The following is a 26,368-nucleotide window of genomic DNA, read 5'->3' as shown; positions in this document are numbered from 1 at the left end:
TAGTTGCTAGAGGATATCGGAGCATGGAACATCATGCAGGTAAATGTTTGGACATTCACAACCCCACAGATTTTTACCCTTCTGCTTACCTGGCCTCGTGAACTTCTATAGATCCAATCTTCTGTTTAAAACAGCATTAAATCACTTAGTAGCTGCCTGTTTGTATCGTTGACTGTGTCGTTTGCCTTAAAGAAGCTTCTCAGTTTCAGGAGGCCCCATGTATTAATTGTTGACCTCAGTGTCTGTGCTACTGGTGTTATGTTCAGGAAGTGGTCTCCTGTACCAATTCATTAAAGGGTACCTCCCACTTTCTCTTTTAACACGGTCAGTATGGATGGATTTATGTTGAGGTCTTTGATCCATTTGGACTTAAGTTTTGTGTGTGGCAACGGACATGGATCTACCTGCATTCTTCTGTCTGCCAGTATCCAGTTCTGCCAGCACCATTTGTTGAAGATGCTTTATTTTTTCCATTGTATAATTTTAGCTTCTTTGTCGAAGATCAAGTGTTCATAAGTGTATGATTTTAGACATGGATCAGGGGAGTGCCAGCCTACAATCCCACTGCCAGAGAGTCTGGGAAACAGAACCTTCAACCAATGACTGACAGAATCAGAGGCAGATACCCACAGCTAAACACTGAACTGAACTCAAGGAACCCAGTGACAGAAGGAAGGAATGATGAGCATAGGGGTCAAGACTGGGCTTGTTTTACCCACAGAAACAGCTGACCTGAACAAGGTGGAGCTCTTGAACCCCAGACTTATGGCTGAGTGTCCAGCATGGGACTGATCCAGACCCCCTGAACGTGGGTGTCAGTGAGGAGGCTTAGGCAATCTATGGAGCCTTGGGTAGTAGATCAGTATTTATCCCTGGCATACAAATGGACTTTGGGTGCCCATCCCACAATGAGAGATGCTGTCTCAGCCTGGACTCTTGGGGGAGGGCCTAGGACCTGCCCTAGATGAAATGACAGATCTAGAGATCCCCCATGGAGGACCTCACCCTCCCTGGGGAACAGAATGGGGATTAGGGAAGGAGGGCTGGGGGGTTGGTGGGAGGGCATGGAAGGAGGGGAGGGAAAGGGAGCTGGGATTGGCATGTGAAGCAATCTTGTTTCTAATTTAAATTTAAAAATAAAATAAATAAAAATAGATAACACAAAAAAATGTACTTTATTGTAAGTAGTGTGTGTGGGGTTTTTTGTTTGTTTTTTGTTTTGTTTTTTGTCTTGTTTTTAAGATTTCTGAAAACTTTAAGGTTATAGCCAGGAAAGTAGAAAGGGCATACTTGGGCATATACACACAGGCCTTAAGAGTGACTATTTAAATATTCATTTGAAATATTTATTCATCAAAGGAATGAGGGTTCTATATAAACAACCTTCACATAAATGCTGTTCATCGTGCTGAATCTTAACTCTCCACCGCAGAGATGTCAACCAAACTTCAGAGTGAAGGGCTCTTTTCCTTTCTCACGTTTTTTCTCCTGTGTTTTTCTCCTCACACAGACCAACACTACACACACTGGCAGATTGCAACCCCTGATTCAGCCCTCTCTCTCAGCTCTTGTAGATATGGAAAATATACTCTGAAAAGAAAATGATGTGTTAAGAAACTATTTGGTTTGAAAGAGTGAGAATTAATTTTATTTCAGACACATTTTTTTCTCAGTTGGATAAAGTCTCCTAAGAGGTGAGTTTTCTAATGTTGTAACAATACTGATGCTGTAAGCCAGTGCAGTCTATTGGAATCAAGTGCAGTTTGGAGGCAGGCATATTTTACCTTAGTTTGACTTCACTTTTCTTGTCTGGGCTAGTAACCAAACTCTTAGTACCACTTCACTGAGTTGACACAGTGATCAAATAAATAATACATATGAAATTGTTTGGGGGCCTACTCAGCCTCCACAAAGTATGATTATTATTTGAAGGGGATATTTTAGAGTTGTTATTTTAGGCTGTCAAATATATCTGAAAGCATCAAAAGTCCTTTCTTCTAGTCCTCTCTCTGTTGATAAGGAACAGGAAGTCTTTCCTGAATCCATAAACCTTGAAAATGTGGTCTAATCTCCATTCCTCCTGCAACTAAACATTATCCACTGAAAATCAAACCTCCTGCATTGGCATTTCATTTCTATATACATTACTCTTTATATGATATGCATATTCCATATATTTAGGAAGTATCTGAGGGAGTGTGAGTATGTGGGATGCTATTTATCTGAAATTATTAATAATGTACTTAGATTGACTTAGACATTGTCTTCCTGAACATATTTCATTCCTGAGAGATTTGCCTCCCCACCTCCCCAGAACAGATACCTTAATTACTTCATCTGGTATATGTTATACTAGTATACACTGACCAAATCAACCCTTGGTTTATGTTAAGAGAATAAAGACATGGCTAGTTGCCTAGTAAGGACTGACAGTGCAGTTACAAGTTCTTAGAAAACAAGACAAGCTCTTTGAACTTGTGTGAAGCTTCTAAGGAGTCATCTCTATTCTGTCTCTATGACCTCCTAATTCCTTCTTCTGTGCAGAGAATTTTACCTTCTGTGAAAATAATTCTTTTATACCTTTGTGATGGGCAAATAATCAAAAGAAAAAGAACCTTTACAGATGAGCTTGTGGAACAGAAGAACTCTAGAAAGGGAAACTGGGTTAGGAAAGGACCTGTGATGAGGGACCAGAGTGGATGGAGCTCATGTTTGGGAAGGAATGCTGTATTCCTTATGCAAGAGAAGCAGAGGTCCCTCCCATTTACAGCAGATTAGTAACAAGAGACAAAATTACTTAATGATCACTGGTGGAAACTCTCTGTGTTTGCTTTAAATATATAATTCCCTTTGAATGTGACTAACCCCGAGGCAAATTCAAGTACTTGGTTGACACTCTGGTCTAGGATGCAATCCCAGAAAATGTTGGGTGATCAGGCAAGAGAAGCACAAATACAAAAGAAACAGAGATGGCAATTGTGCAGTCCAACAGAAGCTATAAGCATTCAATCAAGGAAGATTGTGGAAGAGAGAGAAAAAAAAACAGGTAGCTAATAAGGAACTTTCACTGGTGGTTCTGGGCCAAGAATTCCTTAGCACATTCTCCCACTTCATTCAAGATGATACGGAAAATGTTTGCATTTTGGTACTCAGAAAGGATGAAGTGAAAGAGAAGGTCAAGTGTGTTATACTTTCCAAACAGGTAGGATGGGCACTTCTAAGATACTACATGATGGTCCTCATCCTATGCATGCAGTTGATCCTCTTGCCTGAGAATCTTAAATTCAAGGCCAGTTGAGTTTGCTAAAAAGGCCAAAAGGAGACAGTGGCTTAGTTTGTAGCTTGTCTTTGTACGGATGGAGATGGGGTCTATAGAAGTGGTTAGTGTAGTTCCTAGAATCCTTTAAAGGAGGTACTTTTAGCTTTATGTTTTAGTTAGCAGGTCTATTACTGTGATAAAAGCCACTTGGGGAGGAAAGGGTTTATTTATCTTACTTGTTACAGTCCATCATAATGGAAAATCAGGGTTAGAACATAGAAACAGGAAATGAAGCAGAAACGATGTAGGAATATTGCTTATTGGCCTCTTCCTCATGGCTTTGTTCAGTCTGCTTTTTTTGATATCAACCACAACCCACATCAATAATTAATCAAGAAAATGCCACACATACATGCCTATAAGCAATCTGATGGAGGTCTTTTCTCAATTGAGGTCCCTCTTCCCAGAAAACCCTAGCTGTGTCAAGTTGATAAAGCATTAATCAGAACATGATCCTAGAAGGGACCAAGGGGAGACTCCAATAGAATAGCCACATATCACATGCAAGGAACCTGTTTGGGCATCCTGGAAGAGAAGCCCTTCTAAATATCCTTATGAACTCATCTTGATGTCCCTGCTCCTCACTTCTTCCACAGATCTTAACCACCTTCCAACGTTAGGTCAGTTGAGTGTTCTGCAAGACTCAATTAAAAGCATGGGCATTTAGGATTTTGTATTAGATTTTTCCCTGTCAGCCAAAATGATTTTTGGACTATAAATCGGTGTTCTGCACCTGAGCATCAGTCAGCCTGAGCAACTGCAGTACTGGCTTAAAGAGAGCCGACAATAATAAGCTTCTGACATGATTTCTGTTTATTCTTTTTCCTCCCCCCTCTTCTTGATTAAGCACTTCTTGAATTTTCAAAAGATCTTCATGAATCATTCTCTGGCTGCTTAATATTAATAGTAATGGCATTTGTTCTCTTGAAATGGCTTCATTATCATGCCAGCTGCCAGCTTTGTTTCTCCAAACAGTCTTCTGGGAACGATAGACTCTTCCAAATGCCTTTCTTGCAAGAAAACCTGTGTCTAAAATAGGAAACTGTACAAATACTGCCATGTTCCCACTCAGGTTAATGTAAATATAGACAACTAATCCATCCACAGCACCCTAAGCAACATCACAAAAAATCATCTGTGAATTTCCTCCAGTCCTTGCTGTCTTCAAGCATCCTTGTTTCCTAGTCTAACTCTCTTCCCTTCTTCCAGTGGTCCTGCATCCTCCCAACATCTCATTCATGACTGTGGTCATTCTCTGTAGGCAGAAATAATTCCACCCTGATTTGTGCACATGAGTTGCATCCACAACTGTTTTTTTTTCTAAAACTGCCTAAGCTCCTTGAAACTGAGATTATATCCATGTCACAATGAAACAGGCACATAGGAACTGTCTTTGTCAAGAAGCAGTAGGTCCATACCTGTGTCCATCCTTTGTCATGAGATGCTGACCTGCTTTCCTCTGTAAAAACTGGGCATGTTTAGCAGGAATGTGGGAGGCTGGATCTTGAAACCGACCACCAAAGACAAGATCAAAAAGACTTATGCTGATCTATCCAAATAGTGGGATGAGTGATTATCCAACACCTCCTTTCTCTTTCAAAATTGGTGGCTCTTTGTCCCATTGTCCTCTGCCTGGACTTCACTGAAAAAAAATAGATATAACCTGGGGTTCTCTTGTCCTGGGAAAGGAGCAATTAGCAGTTCTCATAGTTAAATTTGCATATACCCAGGAACAGAGATTTTCTATATGTTGAAAGACGACCGTATACATCATGGGAAGGAAATAAATTTCCCTTTCATTTTACCAGACCATCAAGAAACCCGTTTTCCTTCATCAATTTTTATTTTCTATTTTTTTTTAATACAAGGACATGGTGACAGGGAGATGACTTTTTTGTAAGAGTACTTGTGGGTGGAAGTTTCTGTCCTGCCAAGTCCCACAACCATTTAAACCCAAATAAATACACAGAGGCATATATTAATTATAAACTGTTTGACTGATGGCTCAGGATTGGCTGTCTCTCTCTTAATTTGTAATACATTCTATTAATTTGTGTATCTCCACATAGTCTTGGTTTACTGGTGATGCACAGACCTCTTGTTTCTTCAGCAGCTACATGGCACCTTCCTAACTCTGCCTACTACTTTTCTCTATCCCTGTTTGGATTTCCTGCCTGGCTAAATCCTGCCTGCCCATTGGCTGAAACAGCTTTATTTATCAACCAATAAGATAAACGTATATTCACATCATACATAAGAACATCCTCCATCAAATACTTGTGTAAATATGAAGACCTGATCTCAGTTCCTCAGCATTCATGTATAAATCTTGGGATAACTAATCACAAACCACTTACCCAGAAGATACGGGGAAATTATTGGATTTACTGACTGCCAACCTTGCTCCAGGATAAGTAGGAGACTCTAACTAGGTAAATAAGCAAAGAGTAAGACACTGGATATCCTCCTTCTGCCTTTACATGTGAATGAACATATATATTTCACACACACACACATACACAGAGAGAGATAGAGAGAGAGAGACAGAGACAGAGACAGAGACAGAGAGATTGATTTTGTGGTAGATTCAATAAATCTAAATCTAAATGTTGGGTTACAGCATTCTGTGGCTCAATGCTTAGAGCAATGCCATCAGTCAATGCCTCTATGTAGTTCCCAGCATGCAACAGGAAATCTAGAGCGAGACTGTACTAGTTTGTTTTTTGTTGCTGTGATGAACATCATGAACAGAAACAAACTGGAGAAGGAAAGGATTTATTTGGATTATAGTTACAGTCCATCATCAAAGAAGGCTGGCCAGGCAGGGACTCAAACAGAGATCACAAAGCAGCACTGAAAACTGGATTCCTCAACTGCCTTTCTCAGAATTCCCAAGCCTACTGACCTAGTTACCATTCACCCACAGTAGACAGGACTTTCTTACGTCCATTAGCAATTAAGAAAATGCCCCATAGACGTGCTTACAGGCCAACCCAATGAAGGCTATTCTTCAGTTGAGGTTCCCTTTTCCTAAATGACACTAGTTTATATAAAGTTGACAAAGAACTATCCAGTACAATGATATTTTTGGAAGAATATTTTAAGTTGAGTAAATTAGAATTAAAGCTTACAAACCAAAGTAAATCATTGGTGTAGGGATATTACTGAGCCCATCCAGTGAGTTCCAGGAAAGAAGATAACAAGAAGAAAATGAGCTGATTTGCAAATAATTTGATTTGAAAAAAGCAAAACAAAACTTGGAGGTGGGGAGTCTTCTTTTCATTAGAACTCTCTATGGTTTTCTGCTTAATTAACCTATTTCATATTAAAAATAGCATAGATTAGAATCATGTTTCAAATACGGTGGCTATTCCAATAATAGCCACCAGAATGCTGAACACTTACTTGTATCTCAATTATTTTGCTTTTTTTTCCCAAACTAATTAGTAATTTTCAAAAAAATAGGAAGAAAAAGAAAGAAAAGACACAGGAAACACACAAACATGACAAATACATGGAGAGAGATGATTGGTCTTCGTGGAGAAGCATTGGTCTAGCTGAGCCTAACCCACACATCTAGCAAGATCAAACAGCAAGAATAATGCCAGGCCAGGTAGCAACCCTGTTAGGAAACATAGATTTCAGAATATATGTATGAAGAAAATGCCAAACTTCTCTGCTAAACCACAGAGAAGGTAGCTTAGGCACTGGTCCATCCCAAGGCAATAGGTAGGTAGACTAGTTAGGCATATGGTGTCTCTTTTCTCTGAGGAAGAAAGACTGTGTTGTCATCTGTACCCAGAATCCTCTTCTCTCTGTGAAGTCTTCTACTTCCAAACACTACTGTTGGGAACAGCCTTTACCAGGATCTTCTCACAAAACTCACATGCCACCGGCACTCAACAAAGCACACAGCTGTTCTCTTCTCTCCTTCATGGCTCTCCAACCCTTACTGCTTCCTATGTGGAATATATCAAGAAATATAATCAAGCTAGACATGTTGCTAGATGCTGGTAACCCCAGAACCCAAGGGGCTCTAGACATCTAAGTTCCTAGTTAGTCGGATCCCCATAAGAAGACTCTGCTCTTCTCTCCAGATGGGTGGGTATGGAGTTAATTTCAGGGTAGTACTTTCAAAATTTAGTGTCTCAGGCATATTTGCATCAATACTTTGGAGTCTGCTGATCATACTTTTCCACTGGGTTTTAAGCCGACATCTTGGAGCGATTTCTCCATACCTACCTTATTCAAACCATTTGCTTCTGTTTTACCAGTCCTTTACCTTATTCAAAAAATGTGCCAGGGAATGTTCATAGTCTCTTAGTCTTCAGCTACCAGGACCACAGACCACCATGTAAGCTTCTTCAGCATCATTCTCAAACCTTTATGATCAGCTGATATAAGCCTCTTGCCTTTTGTTGGATTGATGTTTTGGCCACAGCCTTCACTGGGAAAAGCATCAATGTATAAACCCAAGACTGCTTGAGCCTACGCTCCTAGCTGCAGTTACTGAGAGACCTGAGTAAACATCTTTCTTTGTTCTGGAGCAGAAACAAAATTGATTCGGGAGGTACACAAAGGTCCAGGTGTCCATCTGCTTTAAATGTAATTCCAGCCTTTGATTCCCTACAACTCCTTCCCTAGAAAAAATAAAAGTGAGCAGACAAAAAGAAATCATGGAATACCTCCCCACCAGAAGGAACAATAAAATGGGAGAAAAGGGAGGATTTGGATTTTGTGGGAAACCTCAAAATGGCATTCAGGTTGCTTTCTTTTGCTTTGCTTTATTTTATCATGAATCCTCTAATACTCATTTCATTGGGTGTCATCTGTCTTGATTTTTTTTAACAATCTCACTAAGTAAAACTTTGTAGACTAAAATAGCTAAAATTCATCTGTTTGAATTTAATGTTGCATATCAATGTCCAAAAATAATTTTGTAAACTATGACTTGTTTAGAGGAAGATATGACTAGCAAAGGAGGAACTGGGATAAACACTCTAATGCCTCCTTTGTGTCCTTGCCTTATGTAATCACCCAGTGCTACTCTGGAACAACACTGTCATCCTCAATTTCCATAACCGACTTAGTCAGGATTGACAGCTGTCTAACCCAGACAATGAGAAGCAATAAAGAAAGCAGCACCAGGTAAGAGAACCACTAAACCAGCTCTCTCAGGCCTTCTAGAAGGTTGGGAAACACTCTCAATGATTTATTCCACATGTCTTTTAGATAGAATCTACCCTGTCCTGGCCTGCTCTAGTTATGTCTCTAGAATTACTGAAACCACCACACTATCCTGAGTCAGAGTGGACCTGAGGAAAGGTCTGCCCAAGGCAACCAGCAGAGCTGACAGCCACGATGTATCAATCTGGTAGTAGGAACATGGATAAAGAGAAACAAAAGATTAAGAATAAAATCATGGGGCTTTGGAAATGACTCAATGGTTAAGAGCATTTGTGGCTCTTCCAAAGGACCTGAGTTCAGTTCCTGGTACCCACATGAGGCTGCTTTCAATTACTGATAGCTCCAATACAATGAGATGTGGTACCTTTTTCCAACCTCCATGGGCACCCACATATATATGGGACACACACAAACACACACACACACACACACACACACACACACGATCAAAGTCAGAATCAGAAACAATGAAAATGTCTCAAACAATATTTTAAGTTGAACAGTGCAAAGGTCCTCCACATATTTCTGCAAAATTTAACATGAATTTTCAATGTAGGATCATTGTACTACGTGGTTACAAGTTCCTAGCTGCTGATCTAAGTGGCAAGATATTTCACAGCTAGATAGGGAATAGAAGTGTGTGATTTCTCAAAGACACTTAATAAGCTGATGCTTTAAAACAGCTAACAACAATGAATAGTGTGACCAGTAGCAATGGGTGAAATCCTGAAAACTCCTGAGACTATCAGGCTGTAAAATGTTTGGTGGGGACACTGAGCCACAACAATAAAGGACTCTGTGATCCAACATGAAGTGCTCAGTCCAAGTTACTCCCTGCAGTAGTTACTCTCTCCTGAGAAACTACTCAGAAGGCCGAGGAAGGAGACCTGTTTAAAGAAGGAAATTAAAGAAGATACCAGAAATGGAAAGATCTCCCATGATCTAGGATTGGTAGGATCAACATAGTAAAAATGGCACTCTTGCAAAAAGCAATCTACACATTCAATGCAATCCCAATCAAAAGACCAGCACAACTCTTCACAGACCTTGAAAGAACAATAATCAACATTAAAAACAAAGGACCCAAGATAGCCAAAATAACCCTGTACAATAAAGGAACTTCCGGAGCCATCACCATCCCTGACTTCAAGCTCTATTTTAGAGCTATAGTCCTGAAAACAGCTTGGTATTGGCACAAAAATAGACAGGTAGACCAACGGAATAGAATTGAAAATCCTGATTTTTAACCCACACACCTATGAACACTCAATTTTTGACAAAGAAGCTAAAATTATACAATGGAGAAAAGAAAGCATCTTCAACAAATGGTGCTGGCATAACTGGATATTGGCATGTAGAAGACTGCAGATAGGCCAGGAGTTGGGGGCACATGACTTTAATCCCAGCACTTGGGAGGTAGAGGCAGGAGATCTCTGTGAGTTCAAGGCCAGCCTGGTCTATAGAGCCAGTTCCAGTGCAGCCTACAAAACAATACAGAGAACCCCTGCCTCGAAAAACCAAAAAAAAAAAAAAAAAAAAAAAAGACTGCAGATAGATCCATGTCTATTGTCATGAACAAAGCTTAAGAAAGCTTAAGTCCAAATGGATCAAAGACCTCAACATAAATCAAGCCACACTGAACCTCTTAAAAGAGAAAGTGGGAAGTACTCTTGAATGAATTGGTATAGGAGACCACTTCCTGAACATAACACCAGTAGCACAGACACTGAGATTGACAATTAACAAATGGGACCTCCTGAAACTGAGAAGCTTCTGTAAAGCAAAGGACACAGTCAACGAGACAAACAGGCAGCCCACAGAATGGAAAAAGATATTCACTAACCCCATATCTGACAGAAGACTGATATCTAAAATTTGCAAAGAACTCAAGAAGCAAGTCCCCAAAACATCAAAGAATCCAAGGAAAAAGTGGGGTACAGAACTAAATAGAAAATTCTCAATAGAGGAGTCTAAAATGGCTGAGAAACACCTGAGAAAGTGCTCAACATTCTTAGCCATAAGGAACTGAAAATCAAAACAACTCTCAATCCTGTCAGAATGACTAAAATCAAAAACACCAATGACAATTTATGCTGGAGAGGATGTGGAGAGAGGGGAAAATTCCTCCAATGCTCGTGGGAGTGCCAACTCGTACACTCACTTTGGAAATCAGTATGAAGGTTCCTCAGGAAAATGGGAATCACTATCACAAGACACAGCAATTCCACTCTTAGGCATATACCCCAAAATAAACATAAATAAGATAAACAGATATTAATGAAGTAGGAAATAAATATGATTAAGGCTATCAACAAATGCAAAGGTTATTGTTTTTAAAAACTTAATAATGTTGATATTACTATATAAGTGTCAAAACTGAATGAGGAAAATACCCACAAACTAATACAATATTGACACTAAAGGACATAAGTGCCTATACCAAACTTCCAGATATTATGTGTGTTGTACAAAGCAATACATGAGATCATAACACATTTGAAACTTAAGATAGAACAAGAATATAGACTGCCTTGTAATTAAAATTTTAATTCACAATGAAAACACTTTGCATGAAGAAAATTTGTTTCATTCATAAATATAGAGATGCTAAAGAAAAATATAGCTATAGCATTCTAATATTAGAAACAACCTAGATGTCCCTCAAACAAGAATCAATAAGGAAAATGTGGTACATTTACACAATGGAGTATTACTCAACTGTTAAAAATAATGGCATCAAGAAATTGGGAGGCTAATGGACAGAATTAGAGGAGATCGTTTTTTAGTGAGGTAACCCAGACCGAGAAAGACAATCATGGTATGTACTCACTGATATGTGGATATTAGCCATAAAGTAAAGGATATCCAAGCTACAATCCACAGAGCCAAAGAAGCTAAGTAAATACGGAGACCTCAAGTGGTTGGGGGTGGGCACATGAATTTCACTGTGAAGGGCAAATAGAATAGACCTCGCAGGTGTGTAGGGGTAGATGGGCATGGGAACAGGAGAGATCAGGTGAGGGGGAGGATGGTGGGAGAGAGTACTGGAAGAGACAACTGAAATCAGGCACATCTCTGGGATAAGCTAGAAACTCAGTGCCATAGAAATTCACAGGAATCTATGATGGTGACTCTAGCTAACACTCCTAACAATGGGGCATAAGGAGGCTGAATCAGCCATTTCCTATAACCAGGCAAGACTTCCAGTGGCGAGATTGAGAACCCAATCCAGTCATATAACCTTCGATGTACAATTTGCCCTGCCTTTAAGATATGCTGGGACAAGAGTGGCACACAAATTATGGGAATGGCCAACCAATGACTGGTTCAGCTTGAGACATACCATGAGAGGAAGCCCACCCTTAGCACTGCCTGGAAGGACAGCCCAGAGACCCAGTATAGAACCAAACATGACTGGCAAATAATAAAATAGTCAATGAAATGGTTCTTAATGATATTCTGCTGAACTAATAGATTGTTGCTTAGCCCAGCTGTGATCAGAGAGGCTTCATCCAGAAACTGATGGAAACAGACACAGAGACTCATAGCCAAATCTTAGACAGAGCTCTAGGAATCCTATAGAAGAGGGGAAGAAGTATTGTGAGAGCCAGAGGGGCCAAGAACACCACAAGAAAGCCATAGAACCAACTAACCTGGGCTCATGGTACCTCACAGAGACTGAACCAAAAACCAAAGATCTTGTATGGGAGTGACCTAGGCATATATGTTATATATCTTTGCACCTTGAACTTCTTGTGTGACTTCTACGAACAGGAGCAGGCTCTGTTTCTGGCTCTGTGACCTGCCTTTGGAACCCTTTACTCCTACCAGCATGCCTTGGCCAGCCTCAATAGGAGTCTTGCTGTGACTTGATATGTCATGGCTGGCTGATACACACAGGAGGCCTGCCCTTTTATGAAGAGGAAGCAAGAGTACTGGATGATGGGGAGAGGGAAGATGGGAGGTTGGGAGGAGGGACTGGGAAGAGAGGAAGGAGGAAAACTGTTGTCATGCTGGGGGAAATTAATTAATATTTGAAAAACTATAAAAGAAATTAAATAACTTCAAATAAATATGACAAGGATAAACTAATATGAGACAAGTAATTGGAGCTTATTTATAATAAACAAAAATATGCAGCAGTGCTAAGTTTTATGAATTCAATGAAGAAGTCTTCCAGACATTAAAAAAACAACAGTGGCGCTAATCCTTCTTAAATCATTGTGTAAATTAGAGAAGGAACAGTGCTTCCAACTTCTTTATGGAGGCAGTAACATCCTGATATGCAGAATAAATATACAACACACATACAAAGTAAAGACCAAGGCCATGGATGAACACTGTGACGTGGGCATAAAAATTCTCAACAAAATACTTACAAACCAAATTCAGGAATGTATCAAAAAATAAGGTATAATGACAAAGTTGGCTTCATCCCAGAGATGCAGGGATGGTTCCACATTTAAGTTAGTAAATGTAATTTATCACATAAATGAGCTAAAGGACAAAGAAAAGATTCACATGATCATCTCAGACCATGCAGTAAAGGCTTTTGGCAAAATCCAATGCTATTTCATGATAAGAGCCCTTGGGACAGTAAGGATGTAGGAGCATATCTCAACTAACACAGGATGTATATGGCAAACATATGGGCAATATAATGTAAATAGTAAAGAACATGAAGATGTAGTTATCAACCTTCCTAAGGCTTCAATCCTTTAACACAGTTTTTCATGTTGTGTTGACCCACAATCCTAAAATTATTTCATTGCTACTTCATAACTGTAATTTTGCTACTGTTATGAACCATGACATAAATATCTGATATGTGACCCAAAGAGGTCATAACCACCATATTGAGAACCACTGGCTTAGAGCATCCCCAGGAAGGTCAGAAAAAGGTCAGATGTCTCATTTCTTCACTTGAAATCTTAGAGGAATAAGATACAAGGGGGAAATAAAAAGGACATAAATAAAAGGGAAAAAGTCAAAGCATCCCTGTTTGCATGAGATACAATTCTGTAGTAAAACTCAAAAAAATTCCACTAGAAAACTCCCAAAGCCTGTACAAGATCCAGACATAAGTCCAGGTGGAAACAGCTACAGGAATGATGAGAAATATGCCAAAAACACACACTAAGGAAGAACATCCTCTTTAGCAATTGGTTGAGAGAAAACAGCTGCCAACTGTAGGAGAATGAAACTAGATCTGCATCTCTTCCTATGCACAAAAATAATGACCAAGTGCATTAAGACCTCAACAACCTGTCAAGAAATAGGAATTGGTGAGGATATGGGAACAGTATATAGATATGGAATGGAAATAAGATGCAGGGCATTTAAGGGAGAGTGATAATTTGTAAATGGGATCACAAAAGTTAAAAAGACTTTGTATAGTAAAGGACACTTTGGAGTGAGAGCTTCCAGAATGAAACAAACTCTTTGCTAACTGTGTATCTGACACAGGATAAGCATCATTCCACCGAAACCAAGGAAACAAACAACTTGGGGCTCTCAAGATGCCTCGGTGGTTACAAGCACCGACTGCTATTGCAAAGGACCCAGGTTTGATTCTCAGCACTTACACAGTGGCTCACACCTATCTGTAGCTCCAATTTCAGGGACCCAACCCCTTTCTGACCTCTGCTATTACTGCACACACATGATGTACAGATGTACAAACAGGCAAAACACTCATATACATAAAATAAACAAATCTAAAATTATTAAAAATTAAAATAACAAACCCAATTTAAAATGAGTTATGGATCTGAACAAAGAATTATCAAAAATCCCTTACAAATGGATAGAAAATATTTCACAAATTATTTATATCTTTGGCCATTATAGAAATGCGAGTTAAAACTATGTGCAGCCACTGTGGAAACCAGTGTGGAGGTTTCTCAGAAATCTGAAAAAAAAATCAGCCTTGTGACCCACATGTTCAATTCCTTGGCACAGATCAAGGACCATATTCTACCACAGAGATGCTTGCACACCACAGACCATTTCAGCTGTACTCACAAAAGTAAAGAAACAGAGCAAGACTAGAGGTCCATCAAGTGAGGAAAAGATGATGAAGATACAAATGTACAATATAATTTTATTCAGTATAAGAGAACTTGAAACTATGAAGTTTGTAGGGAAGAGAATAAAATCTAGTAAAAATCATACCAAGGAACCCATTTCAGAGTACAGATACATTGTCATACTCTTGGGTATGTTCAAGGGACACACTTGAGGGTCACTTCATCTGACATATTACTCTTGTCATAGAGACGTCATTTTGGGGGCCCTACTTGTTGCATGACTTTGTATAGAGGCTACTCGGAAGTTCCACAGAATTTTCTGGTTCATGCCTTGACAGTGCCAGGCCTGAAACATATAGGTGAGCTTCCTGTTAGTTTGATTTGTACAGCAGCCATTGCACATTGGGAAGCAGTTCCCCTTCTCTCAGTGCGCACATATTTCCTGCCTGTGTGACTACTCTGTTACCCAAGTTGATTTATTCAAGTACCAAGGTGATAATATTCTTGAATTGGTACAAATATTGAATTAAAAAAATCAATCAAATGTATTCATGGGGAAACTTGAGTTAGAACAAGCGATTGATGGAGCTTTCAAGGTCTCTGTGGTATTAGACATTTCATATACATATTTCATGGGGAAGAAGTATTACAAAGCTTAGAATGCATTTGGAAAGGAGGGAACATTTTCCTAACACATTTTCCCAAAGCTCTTTTGTTAAAGGGGCTACAGAACACCAGGCTTTCCTGTGCAGACTAGAAATAGAGTAGTCACACTAAAACCAGCCCCAATGACTGCATTGCCACTTATACCTCGGGAACTTTTTACCATAGCCTGATTAGATATTAGGTTCCTTTAATGGTACCATCAATTTTTATTTTGTACACATATCTTTCAATAATTGCTTTTTTACCACCATGTTGAAGAAACACAAGTTTAGTGTCGTCACATGGTTCCTGTTTTCCAGTCTTCCTCTCGCTTCCTCTTCTCTTCTTCTCTTTCTCCTAGATTCCTCTCTCCTCCCTCCATGATCCCAATTTGCTCAGGAGATCTTGTCCCTTTCCCCTTCACCAGGGGATCATGTATGTCTCTCTTAGGGTCCTCCTTGTTTCCTAGCTTTGCTCTTGGTGTGGATTGTAGGTTGGTAATCCTTTGTTCTATCTCTAAAATCCATATATGAGTGAGTATATACCATACTTGTCTTTCTGTGACTGGGTTACCTCACTCAGGATGGTTTCTTCTAGTGCCCATCCATTTGCCTGTAAATTTCAAGATTCCATTGTTTTTTTTCCTCATTGAGGGGCATCTAGGTTGCTTCCAGGTTCTGGCTATTACAAATAATGCTGCTATGAACATAGTTGAATAGATGCTCTTGTTGTATGAATATGCATCATTTCGATATATGCCTAAGAGTGGAATTGCTGGATCTTGTTGTGAACTGATTCTCATTTTCCTGAGGAATCTCCATGCTGACTTCCAAAGTGACTGTATGAGTTGGCACTCCCACCAGCATTGAAGGAGTGTTCCCCTTTTTCTACATCCTCTCCAGCATAAACTGTCATTAGTGTTTTTGATTTTAGTCATTCTAACAGGAATAAGATTGTATCTCAGAGTTGTTTTGATTTGCATTTCCCTGATAGCTTTCTTAAGTGTCTCACAGCCATTTTAGACTCCTCTATTGAGAATTCTCTATTTAGAGCTGAACAGCACTTTTTCATTGGATTGTTTGGTGTTTTGGTAGCTGGCTTCTTGAGTTCTTCGTATATCTTGGAGATGAGCCCTCTGTCAGATTTGGGGTTGGTGAAGATCTTTTCCCATTCTGTGGGCTGCCTTTTTGTCTTGTTGACTGTGTCCTTTGCCTTACCGAAGCGTCTCAGTTTCAGGAGGTCCCATTTATGAATTATTGATCTCAGTGTCTGTGCGACTGGTGTTATGTTCAGGAAATGGTACACACCATTTTCTAATCTGTTCTGTTTTTAAGGTTTATTTTCATTTATGTATATGTCTGTGTGTCTATATGTCCAAATATGTTACATGGCCCATGAAGGCCAGAAGAGGATACCAGATCCATTATTGCTGGAGTTAAAAGTATCTGTGAGTCTCTCACCATGGATATTATTCTCAAAGTGGAGTCTTCCAGAAGAGCAGTATGAAATCTTAACCACGGAGTTAAGATCATCTTTCTAGTCTCCCAATTTGTTCTCTATTTGTATCCTACAATCTTTGATGAATAGATTTTTGTCATTTTCAATGACTTCTGCAATCTCGGTAATTGCTGAATATTTTTCCTGCGTTGAGGATCTGTACGTCCCATCTGTGGTAGACCTGCTTTACAAGCTAATAAAACTTGACACCCTTTGAGCTGCTAGCCATAACATTGAAGAAAGAGATCGGGCAAACTTAGGTTTGATTCTGCTCCACCCTATCTTCCTTCCTATACCCTATAGTCTTTGCTCAATCTCTTAAATTATAACCTACTTTATCTGGATGTCTTCAAGGATGAGTCTCACATACTTTAAACATAATCTCTATTGCTCCCACTTGGAAATTTGGTTAAAAAAATACTCAAATGAGCCGTGCGGTAGTGGCTCATGACTTTAATTCCAACACTCGGGAGGTAGAGGCAGGTGGATCTCTATGAGTTTGAGGCCAGTCTGGCCTACTGGGCAAGTTCCAGGATAGCCTCCAAAGCTACAGAGAAACACTTTCTAATGTAGAACTGGTGGCAGAGCCTGCTTCATTTTTGGCTTGCTGCTAATGGAATGGCATTGGGAGTCTGAAATTCTGTTACCTGATAGGCCAGAAAGCTAGTAGTTTCTGACAGACATACAAAGTTGTCTTGGAATTGGCTCATCACAGAAAAAGTCAAAAACTCACGAAGTTTAATGTCAGGAGGTTTGAATGTTAAGCTCAAGTGAAGACCTCTAAAGAGGTAATAAACTGTTCTGTGCATTGTCTGTATGTGATAAAATACTACTTCAGTTATGTTGAAATTACTGTGAGTCTCGTACAGTAGTAATGGCTGTTTGAACATCTAGGGACATCAGGCAATCCATGATCCTTTAAGTCCACAGCAAAGTCACAGGATGACAATATTCACTACTCGAGAATCACAAACACATGTCTGTGGAAGTGCAGGGGAATTCCATAATCACTGACCTACAGTTAGAATATGCTCTCTTTATTGTGTATCTATCAGCCCCTCAGTGTACAGTGAGTTGTGAGTTGAGCATTAATGGTGGGACGTAACTTCTCAATGGTTTGCACACCTCAACTCACCCACAGCCATCCTGGACAAAGTAACATCAACCTGCTTGACATTTTAACTCAAACTATGCACTGGTTTACTTAAAATAACTAGAGCTTTACTGTCTGTAAGCAAATTCATCCACCGCCAAGAAGACTCCGGAGTCAAACAAATGGCAGAATAATTTGAGGACATTTAAAAATTTGACAAGCAATAGGAAAACTCTCCAAATATAAGATGACGACTACAGACAATAATTAATTATTGTAATATCTTGAAAGTTATAAATTGAGATCAAGGTGATTCATAAGCATGTCTCATTAAATATCATCAAGCAATTTACTTTTTATTGCTTTTCACTGGCCACAACAGTTTGATTAAGTAGTAATTCAAACTCAGTTAGTGCTATATAAATATATTTAACATCCATACACTTTAATGTGCATGATATAGTGTTCTCGCTTAATACCGTTTCTTTCATTCCATTTCCAATTTCTAGAAAATGATACTTTCCACATGACATTTTAGCTCCATTAGACAAGGTTTTCACTGATGACAAAACAATGCCTGTGTGAATCTGTGCTTGAAGCTTAAACACTGCTCTGTCACTGTGCCCATTACAGCTCAAATGTCCTTCAAACCAGTGACTAGACCAGTCATGTCAGGAGTCCTGACTGATGTTTGCCTGGTCTTGAAGTTCATTGTTAGCTAGATGATTCCTTTCTGTTTATGAAATATGTTAGCAAAGTTTTTCCATAGTAACTAAAAAGGCCTGGAGGAATATTGATTAAAATCCACCATTTTCTCCTCCATGAATGACTTTACCAGTATTTAAATGCAAAGACAATGATTCCTTTGTACATATGCACAGGCACACATGTACAAGCACATCCACACACATATGCATACATGTGTTCACATGCACACATAAAAAATTAATATCCCTGGATTTTCATGCTACTGAATGCCTTTAATCCCAACACATAGGATGCCAAATCACTGCATGAAGAGTCTGCCTATCTCTGAGTCCATCAAACCTGCCGGTACCCCAAATCTTCCAACAACCTTCCTATGAACTTGAGATTACTGCATGGTCACATTCATGCTGTGCACTAAGAAATGGGAAAGAAAGGATTTAGTTTCTAAAGAAACAGGAGATTCATACACAGATGTATTTCTCTTACCAGAGAGGTTGCCAGGCTTCCTACCCCATGGCGTTACATCTTGACTCCCTGTGTTTCTCCTTCCCAGAGTTCTTCTGGACTCCTAGTCCCACCTATCTAGATTCCTATTGGCCAGCAGTGCTTTATTGAAAAATGCACAGGACTTCCCCCCAACACAGATGGAACATGACTCTAAGAATCCCATCTTCCTGCCATCATTTTCTTACCTTCATCTTCTATTATTAGTGCCTCTTCTTATATTTCCTGGCATCTAAATACTAGGCTTTCACACCAAAGTTATGAGAGCATTGAACCTTTACACATATTCCCCATGAGGACTCTGTTCTTTCATTCCATTTAGATAGATGTGCCTGGTATATGCTCACCTTGGCACAATTCTCTGAAAGCACACTCCCTACAGTAAGTCACAACTGCAGAGCCAATGTTGCTCTTCTTTCTTCACTTTATACTCTCCCTGCTTGCCCACCCTAAGTATGTGCTCTTCTGCCATGTCTGGGTTCTCCCACTGATTGCCACTGTGACTCTACAGCCCACACGCATGTGATCACAGTCACAGTACCAGGGGCACTGGAATTCTTTTACCTCCCTTCTCTTAACCACGTCCAGGCACACTCAGTTCGCATCACACAAACATATAAACAAGAATCTAAAGATTGTTATTCATAGCTAATAAAGAAGTAGAAGTCTCATGGAAGCTGTGAATACATAGATCATTAGGAAATGTCATAATGCTTGTTGGTCTGTTAAACACACTGTGTGGTAGTCATGCTACTCCACAAACACAGTTTCTAGATGAATTTTGCTTGCTGTATCCTCAAGTTATCCAGTGCTCTTGTCAAGTGATTCCCTCCCAGTAGTAACCCCACCACACCTTCCTTTCCTTGTTTATCTGAGTTTTTTTTTAATGTAGATGTAAACATGCACCAATGCATTCTTTTTTTCATATTTTTTTTAATTTTAAATAGCTTGTTTTACATGTCAATCCAAGTTCCCTCTCCCTTCCCTTCTCTGGCACCCCCCCCATCATCCCCCCATCCTCCCACCCTATTGCCAATTCCTTCCGCATAGGGGATATCTAGAGTCTATCATTTCATTCAGGGTAGGGTCCAGGCACTTCCCTAAGAGTCAAGGCAGAGAGAGCAACCCTCTTTGTGTTATGGACACACGATGTCTGTTAGTATTAGAGGGATAAACACTGATCCACTGCTCAGGACCCCATAGGTAGCCCAGGCCTCCTCATTGACTCTCACATTCAGGGGGGTCTGGATCAGTCCCATGCTGGCCTCCCAGCTGTAGGTCTGGGATCCAAGAGCTTTCCCCTGTTTGGATCAGCTGTCTCTGCTTTATCTGAGTTTCTAATCACTGGTTTCTAGAACTCTGACTGGACCCAGGCAAAACTAAGGCATCTGATATCCAGTCTATGAATTCAAGCATTGGTTCTCACTACAACTCTCACTAAGGAAGTGTTCTCTAAAAAACACCTCAATGATCTGAGTGACTACGATGTTATTGGAAAGGTACCTGCTCATTTTAAAATGTTCTCATATCCCTTGATTCAAAAGACTTTCATTTTCAAGACCTTGCAAAGAAATCACTGGCACATGTACATTTTCTTTAGGTTATTAATTGTGATGATATTTAAACAGTAAAAAGGAGAAATGTCATGACCTTCTACAGCTTGTGTGCCAGAACCTTGACTAGGGGCAATGAAATAATGAAGAAATGATAGACACTAAAGAAATGACAGACACACTTACAAAAAATGGGATCAGGTGGTCTGAGCTCTAGGATGGAATATCCATAGCATCCCAGAAGCTTGGAGTACTTATTATATACAATTGCACAAGGAGGCAGGTTTAACTAATTTCAATAGGAATAGTCTATAACAGGGCAGTTTTCAGACAGTAAAAATTCAGGGAGAGAAATCAATGATGAACAGTTTTGTACACACAGTTAATATTTGTACTGAGATTTGAGAAAGGCTTTGCTATCCTACTTAGCCTCACCCAGGGAAGGCTTTGTCATCCCCATGGGGTTGAAGCATTGGGGTTCTTGACCTGTCTGTACCATGTCAACAATGTACATTAACTCAGGATTTCACATACTCCCTACAGCAGAATATAAAAATGCTCAATGACAGTCAGATATTAATGCATGGATGTGTTGTGTGAAGAATTTGTTTTCACATTGTGTGCATATTTGGGATGGTCACATAAAAGAAATGTTTGTCATCTTCCTTCACAGGCCCTGTCTCTAAGGATCCAACAACTTGGGGTAAAATGTTTAATATATGAAAATCAGAATGATCCAGACAAGAAAACTTAAATTTTCTCTGGACTGAGCTCTAGCTATGCTGATTCTAGAAGGAAAAAGTGGCACTAAGACACACCTGTACTACCTCATGTCACATCACAGGCTCTCAGTCTCTGGGTTAAACTGTTTGCTTCATGACTATTTGTCCTCTATGTAGCTAAGCACTCTATGTGGTATCTGTACTGAACACACAGAGACTTTTTTCTTGTCATTTTCCCACAAACAGTATAGCAGAATATCTATTTGTATCACATTTAAGTTAGGCATTATAATAGTTAAAAGATATCTGGTTGATGTGCATAGGATCTACATAAATACTACTCTTTTTATGTAAAGGGTGTGAGCAGCCTTGGAACTATCCTCCACCAAGGATGACTATGTCTATCTCTGTGTTATTTTTTCCTAATTCTTTGTATTATGTTTTCCAAATTTCCTACTATGCATATAAGGCTATTTGTTTTTAAAAGGAAAATTATAGAAAATTAGAAGACAGGCCACTTCCACCCACATTCAGGGCAGAGGGCAGAGGTGAGCACCAGGTCCCCATCTTAGACCCGAATTCCTCCTGCTCACCCTCTCTCAGATCCCCTGGCCAGGGGACTGCACCCAGGTCAACTCACCCTTGGACAGATGACCAAGTGACCAGGAGCCACAGAGACAGCCAGTCTACTCCTGCTTGCACTCAGAGCAGAGGGCAGAGGAGAGACAGTAGAGGCCAGAGAGTATTGGACTTGCTTGCAACCACCAAAATGGAACCCTGGTCACCTACCCACCAGAGAGGAAGAGACTCTTTCTACACCCACTGGAAGAAGTGATGAGAAAGAGGCAATATAAAAACACACTCAGCAAAAGAAAATCAAATATGACACCACCAGAATCTAGAGATTCTACACCAATAAGACCTGATAAAGCAGAAGGGAATGACCTTTAAAAAAAACTTCATAAAAATGATAGAGGATGTGAGAAAATCCCTTAAAAATGGAAGAAAAAACAAACCAAAAAATGCAAGAAATAGAAGAAAAAACAAACGAAAAATCCAACAAATGCAATAAAAGGAGGAAAACACAAAGCAAAAATTACAATAAACAATTCAAACAGTGCAAGGGTTGAAAGCTGACATGGAAACAATCTGAAGGAATCCTGGAAATAGAAAAATTGGGGAAATGGTCAAGTACCACAGATGCAATCATAACCAACAGAATACAAGAGATAGAAGAATGAATTTCAAGTGTTGAAGACACACTATGAGAAATAGATTCATCACTCAAAGAAAATCTTAAGTCCAACAAATGCCTAACAGAAAATATCCAGGAAATATGTGACACCTTGAAAAGACAAAACCTAAGAATAATAGGTATAAAAGAAGGTGAAAAAACACAGCTCAAAGGGACAGAAAACATATTCAACAAAATCATAGAAGAAAACTTTCCCAACCTAAAGAAAGACATGCCAATGAAGGTACAAGAAGCTTACAGAACACCAAATAGAGTGGACCACCAAAAAGTCCCCTCACCACATAATAATTGAGATCCAAGCATACAGAATAAAGAAAGAATACTTAGAGAAGCTAAGGAATAAAGTCAAATAGCATATAAAGGCAAACCTAAAGAATTACACCTGACTTCTCCATGGAAACTCTGAAAGCCAGAAGGTCCTGGATAGATATTAGATCAACACTAAGACACCACGGATGCCAGCCCAGACTACCATAGCCAGCAAAGCTTTCAATCAATATAGATGGAGAAAACAAGATATTCCATGACAAAAAAATAGATTTAAACAACACATATCCACTAACCCACCCCTACAGAAAGTTCTGGAAGGAAAACTCCAATCCATGGAAGTTAACTACAACCAGAAAAACATAGGCAATAGATAATCATACTTTCCCAACAGCCAAAAGAGAAAAGGGGTGGAGATCCACATACAATTCCACTAAGAACAACCATTCCAAAGCTAACAAGAATGAGGAATCAATGGTCATTAATATCCCTCAATATTAATGGTCTTAACTCATTCATAAAAAGGCACAGGCTAACAGAATGGTTTCAAAGACAAAATCCATCCTTCTGCTGCATACAAGAAACACACCTCAGCTTCAAAGACAGATGTTACCTCAGAGTTAAGGGTTGGGAAAAGATTTTTCAATAAAATGGACCCAAGAAACAGGCAGGGGTAGCAATCTTAATATCTAATAAACTAGACTTTAAACTGAAATAAATCAAAAGAGATGAAGGAGGTTATTTCATATTCATCACAGGAAAAATCCACCAAGATGAAGTCTCGATTCTGAACATCTATGCCCCAAACACAAAGGCATCCACATTCGTAAAAGAAACATTACTAAAACTCAAATCACACATAAAACCTCATACACTTATAGTGGGAGACTTCAACACCCCACTGTCACCACTAGACAGGACTACCAGACAGACACTTAACAAAGAAACAAAGGAACTAATAGAAGTTATAATCCAATTGGGCTTGACAGACATCTATAGAACATTCCATCCAAGCACAAAAGAATATACATTCTTCTCAGTGCCACATAGAACCTTCTCAAAAATTGACCACATACTTGGCAACATAGCAAACATCAACAGGTACAAAAAAATTGGAATAACTCCATGTTTCTTATCAGACCACCATGGTTTAAAGTTAGAGTTAAACAACAAGACAAATTGCAGAAACCCTACAAACTCATGGAATTTGACACATGGAAATTGCACCCCTCCTGGATCAAAGAAGAAATAAAAAAAGAAATTAAAGACTTCCTAGAATTCAATGAGAATGAAGACACAACATACCCAGACTTATGGGACACTTCAAAAGTAGTACTAAGAGGAAAGTTCATAGCACTAAGTGCCCACATGAAAAAACTGGAGAATAGTTACACTAGAGAATTAACAACACAACGGAAAGCTCTATAACAAGAAGAAGCAAACTCATCCAGGAGGAGTAAACGCCAGGAAATAATCAAATTGAGGGCTGAAATCAAAAAGTAGAAACTAGGAAAACAATATAAAGAATCAATGCAAGGAGGGGTTGGTTCTTTGAGAAAATCAACAAGATAGACAAACCTTTATCCAAACTCACCAAACGGCAGAATGTGAACATGCAAATTAACAATATCAGACACGAAAATGGGGACATAACCACGGACACTGAGGAAATCCAGAGAATCATCAGGTCATACTTTGAAAGCCTATACCCCACAAAATTCAAAAATTTAAAGGAAATGGACAACTTTCTGGATAGATATCACCTGCCAAAATTAAATCAAGAACAGATAAGCAATTTAAATAGACCTATAACAGCTAAAGAAGTAGAAGTAGTCATCAAAATCTCCCACCAAAAAAAAAAAAAAAAGCCCAGGACCAGATGGCTTCAGTGCAGAATTTTACCAGAAATTCAAAGAACCGGTTATACCAATTCTCAAAGTATTCCATGTAATAGAAGCAGAAAGGGCTTTGCCAAAATCTTTGTATGAGGCTTCAATAACATTGATAACCTAAGCCACACAAAGACACAACTAAGAAAGAGAACTTCAGAACAATTTCCCTCATGAACATTGATGCAAAAATACGCAAAAAAAAAAAAATAATGGCAAATCGAATCCAAGAACACATCAGAAAACTCATCCACCATGATCAAGTAGGCTTCATCCAGGGATGCAGGGATGGTTCAACATACAAAATCTATCAATGTAATCCCCCATATAAACAAGCTGAGAAACAAAGGTCACATGATCATCTCACTAGATGCTTTAAAAGCCTTTGAAAAAAATCCAACACCCACTCATGATAAAGGTCTTGGAGAGATCTGGTATAACAGGAAAGTACCTAAACATAATAAAAGCTATATACAGCAAACCAACAGCCAACGTCAAACTGAATGGAGAGAAACTCAAGGCAATTCCTCTAAAATCATGAACAAGACAAGGTTGTCCCCTCTCCCCATACCTCTTCAATATTGTACTCGAAGTTCTAGCTAGAGCAATAAGACAAAAAAAAGGAGATCAAGGAGATACAAATTGGAAAGGAAGAGGTTAAACTTTCACTATTTGCAGATGATATGATAGTTTACATAAGTGATCCAAAGAACTCTACCAGGGAACTCTTACAGCTGATTAACACCTTCAGCAAAGTGGCTGGATACAAGATCAACTCAAGAAACTCAGTAGCCCTACTATAAACAGAAAATAAGAAGGCTGAGAAAGAAATCAGAGAAACATCACCCTTTACAATTGCCACAAACAACATAAAATACCTTGGGTTTAACGCTAACCAAACAAGTGAAAAACCTGTATAGCATGAGATTTCCAGAAATCTACAAGAATAACACCAACTGCCAAACTAAGCAATAGTAAAGAGACTACATTAATAGCCCATTTTTGATGATAAGGTTGATGACTACCTTATATGCCATCCTAGAACCTTCATCCAGTGACTGATGGAAACAGAAACAGATACCCACAGCTAAACACTGAACTGAAATATTGGAACCCAGTGACAGAGATGGAGGGGTGATGAGCAAAGGGTACAAGACCATGATAGTGAAACACACAAAGATAGCTGACCAGATAAGGGGGAGCCCTTGTATCCCAGATGGATGGCTGAGAGGCCAACAGGGGACTGATCCAGACTCCATAAATGTAGTATCAGTGAGGAAGCCTCAGAAATCTCTGGGGCCTTGGATAGTAGATCAGTGTTTATCATGGTGTGTGAAAAATCTTTGGGAGCCCATTCCAAATAGAGGGATGCTCTCTCAGCCTGGACACATGGGGAAGGGCCTAGGTCCTGCCCTGGATGAAATGACAGACTTTGGAGATCCCCCCAAGGAGGGCCTCACCCTCCCGGGGGAATGATGTGGTGATTGTGCTGGGGGCAGGAGAAGGGGGAGCTGGTGGAGGCACAAGGGAGGGGGGTAGGAGATGGAGCAGGGATTGACATTTGAAGCATGCATGTTGTAATTTAAATAAAAAACAAAAAAAATAAAATTTGAAGACAAGAATATGGTAGAGAAGTAAAAATCAAACTATGTATCAACCTAAGTCAGAATACCAACCTCATCTATTTTTCAAGGCTCACT

Source organism: Mesocricetus auratus, unplaced genomic scaffold, assembly GCF_017639785.1.
Source record: "Mesocricetus auratus isolate SY011 unplaced genomic scaffold, BCM_Maur_2.0 Super-Scaffold_100021, whole genome shotgun sequence".
Classification (NCBI taxonomy): Eukaryota; Metazoa; Chordata; class Mammalia; order Rodentia; family Cricetidae; genus Mesocricetus; species Mesocricetus auratus.
This window is presented reverse-complemented; position numbering follows the sequence as displayed.